Source organism: Sorex fumeus, unplaced genomic scaffold (genome assembly GCF_029834395.1).
Source record: "Sorex fumeus unplaced genomic scaffold, SorFum_2.1 ptg000122l, whole genome shotgun sequence".
NCBI lineage: Eukaryota > Metazoa > Chordata > Mammalia > Eulipotyphla > Soricidae > Sorex > Sorex fumeus.
In genome coordinates this window covers 16,250,470-16,256,694 of record NW_026606179.1, presented here as the reverse complement: position 1 = coordinate 16,256,694, position 6,225 = coordinate 16,250,470, and the positions used below count along the sequence as shown (strand labels likewise).

General features: G+C 44.3%; 1 pseudogene; it reads right to left on the bottom strand.

The window, feature by feature from the left end:
* Positions 1–441: 441 nt before the first annotated feature.
* LOC130043370 (serine/threonine-protein kinase Sgk1-like) lies at positions 442–5,231 on the bottom strand (annotated as a pseudogene).
* Positions 5,232–6,225: the final 994 nt, after the last annotated feature.

The following is a 6,225-nucleotide window of genomic DNA, read 5'->3' as shown; positions in this document are numbered from 1 at the left end:
TTTTGTTAAGCTGTCTGGCAAGTTTAAAATGAAGAGGGAGAAAATACCATGTTTCTGTAACTTGTTTTTTTTTTTTATAAGAATCAGATCCTAGTTTTACAAAGGTGATTGAATAATTGGGTAATTTAGTAAGTAAGCTGTCTATTCTTAAATAAAGAAACTTAATGTTGAAAAAGCTGTCACCAGTCTGGCCAGAAAAGCAGAAGCCAGAGCTTTACCGGGGGGGGGGGGGGGGGGGGCGGGGGGGAGGGCTCTTAGCCCAAAAGGCAGGATCAATTGCTTTCCCCCAGCCTGTCAGTTGGCTAAAGTACTGATAGTGGACATCTAAACTTGCTCTGGGTATCCATTCTTAGTTAATACATATAAAGATAACAGAGATTTTTAACAGCTCTGAATTCTTATTCCATCGTGGGATTAATACCCAATTAGAGAATATTTCCTCTAAGCCAAAAACCCTGTAGAAGAGGAAAAATGGGCATTAGAACAAGGTGTCTAAAAAGAAGTTGAAAATTACTGACACTTGGATTAATGCAGTGAAATATTAGAGAAAGGGATGAACAGGGCAGTAAGAAGGAAGTAACTCAGAACTGTGCTTCCTATGCCATTGATAATTGGTTCTTGTACTCTGAACATTTAAGCATTTGTCATTTATTCTTCTGCCTCCAAGGTTTGGTCATTTCAAAGTAGCATTCCTTAGCCTAACTGATTTGATTTTTCAAATTCATTGCTTGGGGCTCACAAACCATGTCATGCATCCAGGTGGTATTTTTGATGGGCATCGTCACACGTGAGAGACTTAGGTTCTAGGAATACTAACTAGGATGGGTTCCCTAAACTTTCCCCAAGTACCATTAGGGACGGCTGAGGCAAAATGCCCCCTGAATAGAATACCATCAGGGAAGGAACGAATTGAGGGAAATTACCTCATGTAATTCAGTCTCGTTTTTCTGCCAGTCAGTGAAGCCAGGTTCCCTGCAGGAGGGCTCCTCCCCTATCTAAACCCTGTATACTTACAGAGCCAGTGGGTTCTTCCATGTCTCTGATCTTGCTGGGGCCTCCAAATATTGTAACGAGTTTGCTTAAAGCTTTGGAGCTAACATGATCGCATCAGAAAAGGCACATTTCATAAGATTCTTTCTCACGGCCCAGACAGAACTTTCAGAAGATCTTTCTCAGAGCAGCATCTCCTAACAAGACCACTGCATCTATCTAAGGTGGCCCTTGGATGGATGCGCATTCCAGAGATAGGACCATGTTGGAAGGAAGAATAAAAATGAAAACCTCATGAACTCACTGAGGAAGATGTACTCTTCGAAAAAAGCTTCCAGCAAACAGCGCACAATTAAGATTGACAAAATGTGCAAGCTTCCAGAGATGTGCAAATTCTCTCCTAAGATGTCCTGTCAGCGGGCAGCTCGGCCATTAAATGCTAAATCAAACATCTGAACACACACAAAATCCTTTGCAACCATGCCCCAGACTTTTTAGAGGAAGGAGTCCATAGGCAGGGTGTAGGAGAAGCCCAGGAAGGCCTGTGTGGCTTCCTTTATGCTGGCTGTGAGGAAGATGCTGTCAGGGGACCAGCCAATAGAGTTGGGGACTGGCTCTTCAGTAAACTCGGGGTCAAAGTGTCACAGTTCGCTGGGGCCACTCACATTTGGGTTAAAAGGAGGAGTAATCGTGGGGCTGAAATGATAGACAACAGGTAGGGCATTTGCCTTGCATGTGGCCGACCCAGGTTAGATTCCCAATATCCCATATGGTACCCCGAGTACCACCAGGGAGAAATTCCTGAGTGCAAGAGCCAGGAGTAACCCCTGTGCATCGCCGGTTGTGACCCAAAAATCAAAAGGCACCCAGTCTCTTTGTCCTGTCCTTCTGCAGGAGGCCCTCCAGGAGTTGTCTTGCAGAATTTGTAATATTTGGCTTCAAGTGGAGAGGCTTGTTCAAAATGCTGTCATACATCTCAGCAGTATTTCGACTATAAAACAGAGACAGGCCATATAGCATCTCATATAAAACACCCAGGCACCACCAGTCCACGGTTCTGTCACAAGGCTGCTTATGGAGCACATTAGATGCAAGGTACTCAGGCATGCCGCAGAAGGTGGATGTTGTGCCATTGTGTTTGATGTTCTCCTTGCAGGGTTCAAAGTCAGTAAGGACAATGCATCCCTGGGAATCCAGCAAAATATTCTCTGGCTTTAATTCTCTATAAACAATATTTACTTCACAAAGTGAGGAGAAAAAGCTGCAAAATTTAAGAAAAGAACTCCCAGAACGACCACCAACTGGGAGCAATTTGGCACTATTGCGGCAACATGGGAAGATGCTGTTGTTGACAACATTGACGAAGAATACAATCAACTGGTTCAGCACCTCCATGATTGTGCGAGGAACAGCGAGAGAGAGATAGCCACAAAAAGATACCTGTCTTTAAAAACTCTCGAGTTCATTTGCCAGCGTGGCTTGGTGCGAGCCTCGGGCAACTGCAAGCGAACATCTGAGCTCACAAAGCAGTGCAAAGAAGTGATAAAGGAAGACCTCAAAGAGAGAACAGCAGCAGTGCTGGCCGATGCAACAGAAGTCGGAAAAAGTATTATCAATGCTCGCTTGTCCTTCACCAACTACAAGACCAAGATGACTGCCCTTCAATGTCCTGATGGATATATCACATCTTCCAGAAGACCAATGAAGAAGATTATCCATGATTTCTGCTCAGATCTCTTCAATAGCCACTTCCATCTGCCCACATACCAAATTCCGCAGGATAGATATGTCGTTCCCAATGTTCTCCCTTCTGAAATCCAACATGCCATTTCGTAAAGAAGTGAACAGCACCCGGCGCAGACAAGGTCATACCCAAACACCTGAAGAACCTGCTATCAGTACTCATCAATACACTGGCTCGCTCTTTACATGCTACCTGTCTGAATGCAAGGTTCCGTCCCAATAAAAAATCAGCCAGGACTATTCTACTGTACAAAAAGGGAGACATCCATGACATTGGCAACTCTCGCCTGATCTGCCTGTTGTCTGTCGTCTACAAGCTGTTCACTCGAGTCATTCTGAATAGGATTGGCAGAACACTAGATGGAGGACAACCATGTGAGCAAGCCGGGTTCCACAAAGGATTTAGCACGATCAACCATATCCACACCGTAACCAAGATCATTGAGGTTTCTCGTGAGTTCAAGATGCCGCTCTGTCTAACATACATTGATTTAAAGAAGGCCTTTGATTCTGTTGAGACTGAAGCAGTCATCGAAGTCCTAGCCAAACAGGGCGTTCAAACTCAATAGATCAGGATCCTCCGTGAGCTGTATTACGAATTCACTACCAGTATCTTACCATTCTACAAGGAAGTGATTATCCATGTCAAGAGAGGAGTTTTGCAGGGTGATATACCTTTTCTTTTTTTTTTTAATTTTTTTTTTATTAGTGAAACACCATGAGGTACAGTTGTAGATTTACAATTTTTTGTGCTTGGGTTTGATTATACAATGATCAGATACCCATCCCTCCACCAGTGCCCATTTTCCACCACCATGGATAATATCCCCCCCCACCCCCATCCCCCCATCCCTCCCTGCCTCTGTGGCAGGGCAATCCCCTGTCTTCTCTCTCTCCTTTTGGGTGTTGTGGTCTGCAAAAGAGGCATTGAGTGGCAAACATGTTCAGTCCATAGTCCACTGGTGATATACCTTTTCACCGAAACTCTTCAGTGCCACAAGACCACCTCTGCTTCTCTGATGACATCATTCTAATAACCCCAAACATTAGCCAGGCGTCACAAATGCTGGCTGACCATGAATGTGGAAAAGTCGGACTGCAGCTGAATCCCAGGAAGACAATGCTTAAGAGAAACGGACTCATTCCTGACGTTCTGTTTGCTCTCAATGGATCGAACATCTCTGAATGCAACAGTTACGTGTACCTAGGTTGAGAAGTCAACATGACAAATGACCTGGCACCTGAGTTGCACAGGAGGAAGAGAGTGGCTTGGAATGCCTTTAAAAGCATCGAAGAAATAGCTAAGAGGACAAAGAACCTCTGGCTCTGGGCACATCTCTTTGATTCCACTGTTCTTCCTGCATTAACATACGCCTCAGAGACGTGGGCCCTACGAAAACAGGATGAGAACACTATTCCGGTCTCCCAAAGAGGAATCAAAAGAGCTATGTTTGGAGTATCACGCTTCACTCAAGTGAGAGAAAGAATCCAAAGTTCCGACTGCCATCGACCATCAAGAATCAGGGACACTGTCTCGTTTGCCAAGGCATTGAAAATCAGATGGGATGGACACATAATGTGATTTAGAGACTACTGCTGGACTAGAGTCTTTACTGACTGGAATCCACGGGACATCAAAAGATCACGTGGCTTCCCACCTACAAGATGGTCAGACTTCTTTGTCAAGACCCTGAACGATGGTTTGAGGCTCTTTGTGTTCCTGGAGCTAGCAGACACCATAGGGCTACACTAGCACGTGACAGGGATGAATGGAGACATTACTGGTGCCCGCTCAAGCAAATTGATGTGTAACGGGATGTCAAATGATCAAGTGATCAAGTGAAACAATGTTCAGGGAATGCAGGTAACCCAAGGCACTAGCTATTTCAGCAGCATAGAAGCAGGCCTATGGTTCCAGGAAGCAACACTCCCTCTGGAGATGGTAGAACAACTTGTCACCATTAATGCAGTCAAGAACAAAATATAGTTTGTCAGCAGTCTGGAAAGAGAAGGGAAGTCCCACCAGGAAAGGGTGTTTCACATTCTTCAGCAGAACATTCTGCTCCGACATAAGATGTTTTTCCTCTTTCCTTTTTTAGGATTGCTTTCTTCTTTGAAACTTTCACAGCATAGAATGCTTCTTCTGCTTTGTGTCTTGCCAGAAGGACATTTCTGAAACTGCCCTTCCCAATCACTTTCAAAAAGTGAAAGTCATATGGTTTAGCATGAGGATTGGATGATGGGCCAAGGTTGATTTGTTGAGAAGTTAGTGGAGGAGAAGGGTTGGCATTCAGAAACTCAAGCTTCTGCGGTGGGGAAATTTTCAAAATAGACTGAACTTCAGGGTGTTTGCAAGCATAGGAGTTCTTGGTAATCTTCTGAAAAAAGTCATTCAGGTCCATCCTCCTCTGTTTCATGAAAGTGATCAGGATTGCTACCATTCCCCTCATTCTGCAGTAAGTGAGGGTGCCTCTAGCAGTCTCGGTTTTCACTGTCATCGCCAGAGCACATGCTCGGGGAGCAGGCCGACTTGAGAGACTTAACTCAGCCCACTCTGGGGCTCGGGGCGCGCCACCCTATCAAATCATTTATACCTCATGGTTTTCTTTCAGCAAAACAGGGCTATAATGAGTGCATATAAACAATAATTTGACAGAAGACATAGGGTCAAACAAGAAAGACAAGAAGCAAAAGAACTAATGGTTTCTTTAATCTAGTCAACATCAATTGGGATTAGTATAGTGAAGAAATTAGGCCACTAATAAGACTATCCAGTCTCAATACTCAGGGGCATTGGCCACCAGTCCTATGTCCAGTATTAGGGCTAATATGACAGCCAGAGAAGTAGCAGTACCCTGCAGGAATGGAGAGGCCCCATGCTACAGTTTGTGGTCCATGCTGCTGCATTTTTCAAGCTTTGGCATTGCTGGCAGGACAGCTTCCAGAATGTGACTTGGATAACTCCGGAATCTCTCTGGCATCTGGACATCCTCAGGTGGAGGGGATGCCATGAATTTGGTTTTGTGAATCCTTCTGGTTGATCCTCAGGAATAGCAACTGCAGAGTAGTGAATCCCCTGATTTTCTTTAATTCAACCTATTAGGACACACTTGTTAAATTATTCCTGCAGGCTCTAATTCATACCAAAAGAAAAAAAAAGAGCAAATTACAGGAGATTCCTAGCATTTGGGATGAACTTCTCTGTTCCAAACAAAGAAAATGTTGATTTTTAGGAAGTTCCCTGTAGCCATACTGATAAGATACCATGTTGTAAGAATGCCCCCATTTCACGATGCGATTTGTGCTCATGATGAGGTTGCAATAATGCCCTATAAAAATGGGCTTTTGGGCCCATGAGCTTTGTCAAATATTTCAGGTATTTGCCCAGCCTAGACGGTCTGATAACCTGATGTAAATAATGACCTCCCTGTTCTCCAGCCATGACTGTCTGGATGTGCTTGATAAGTGAACTCCCATTACAACAATTCCAGG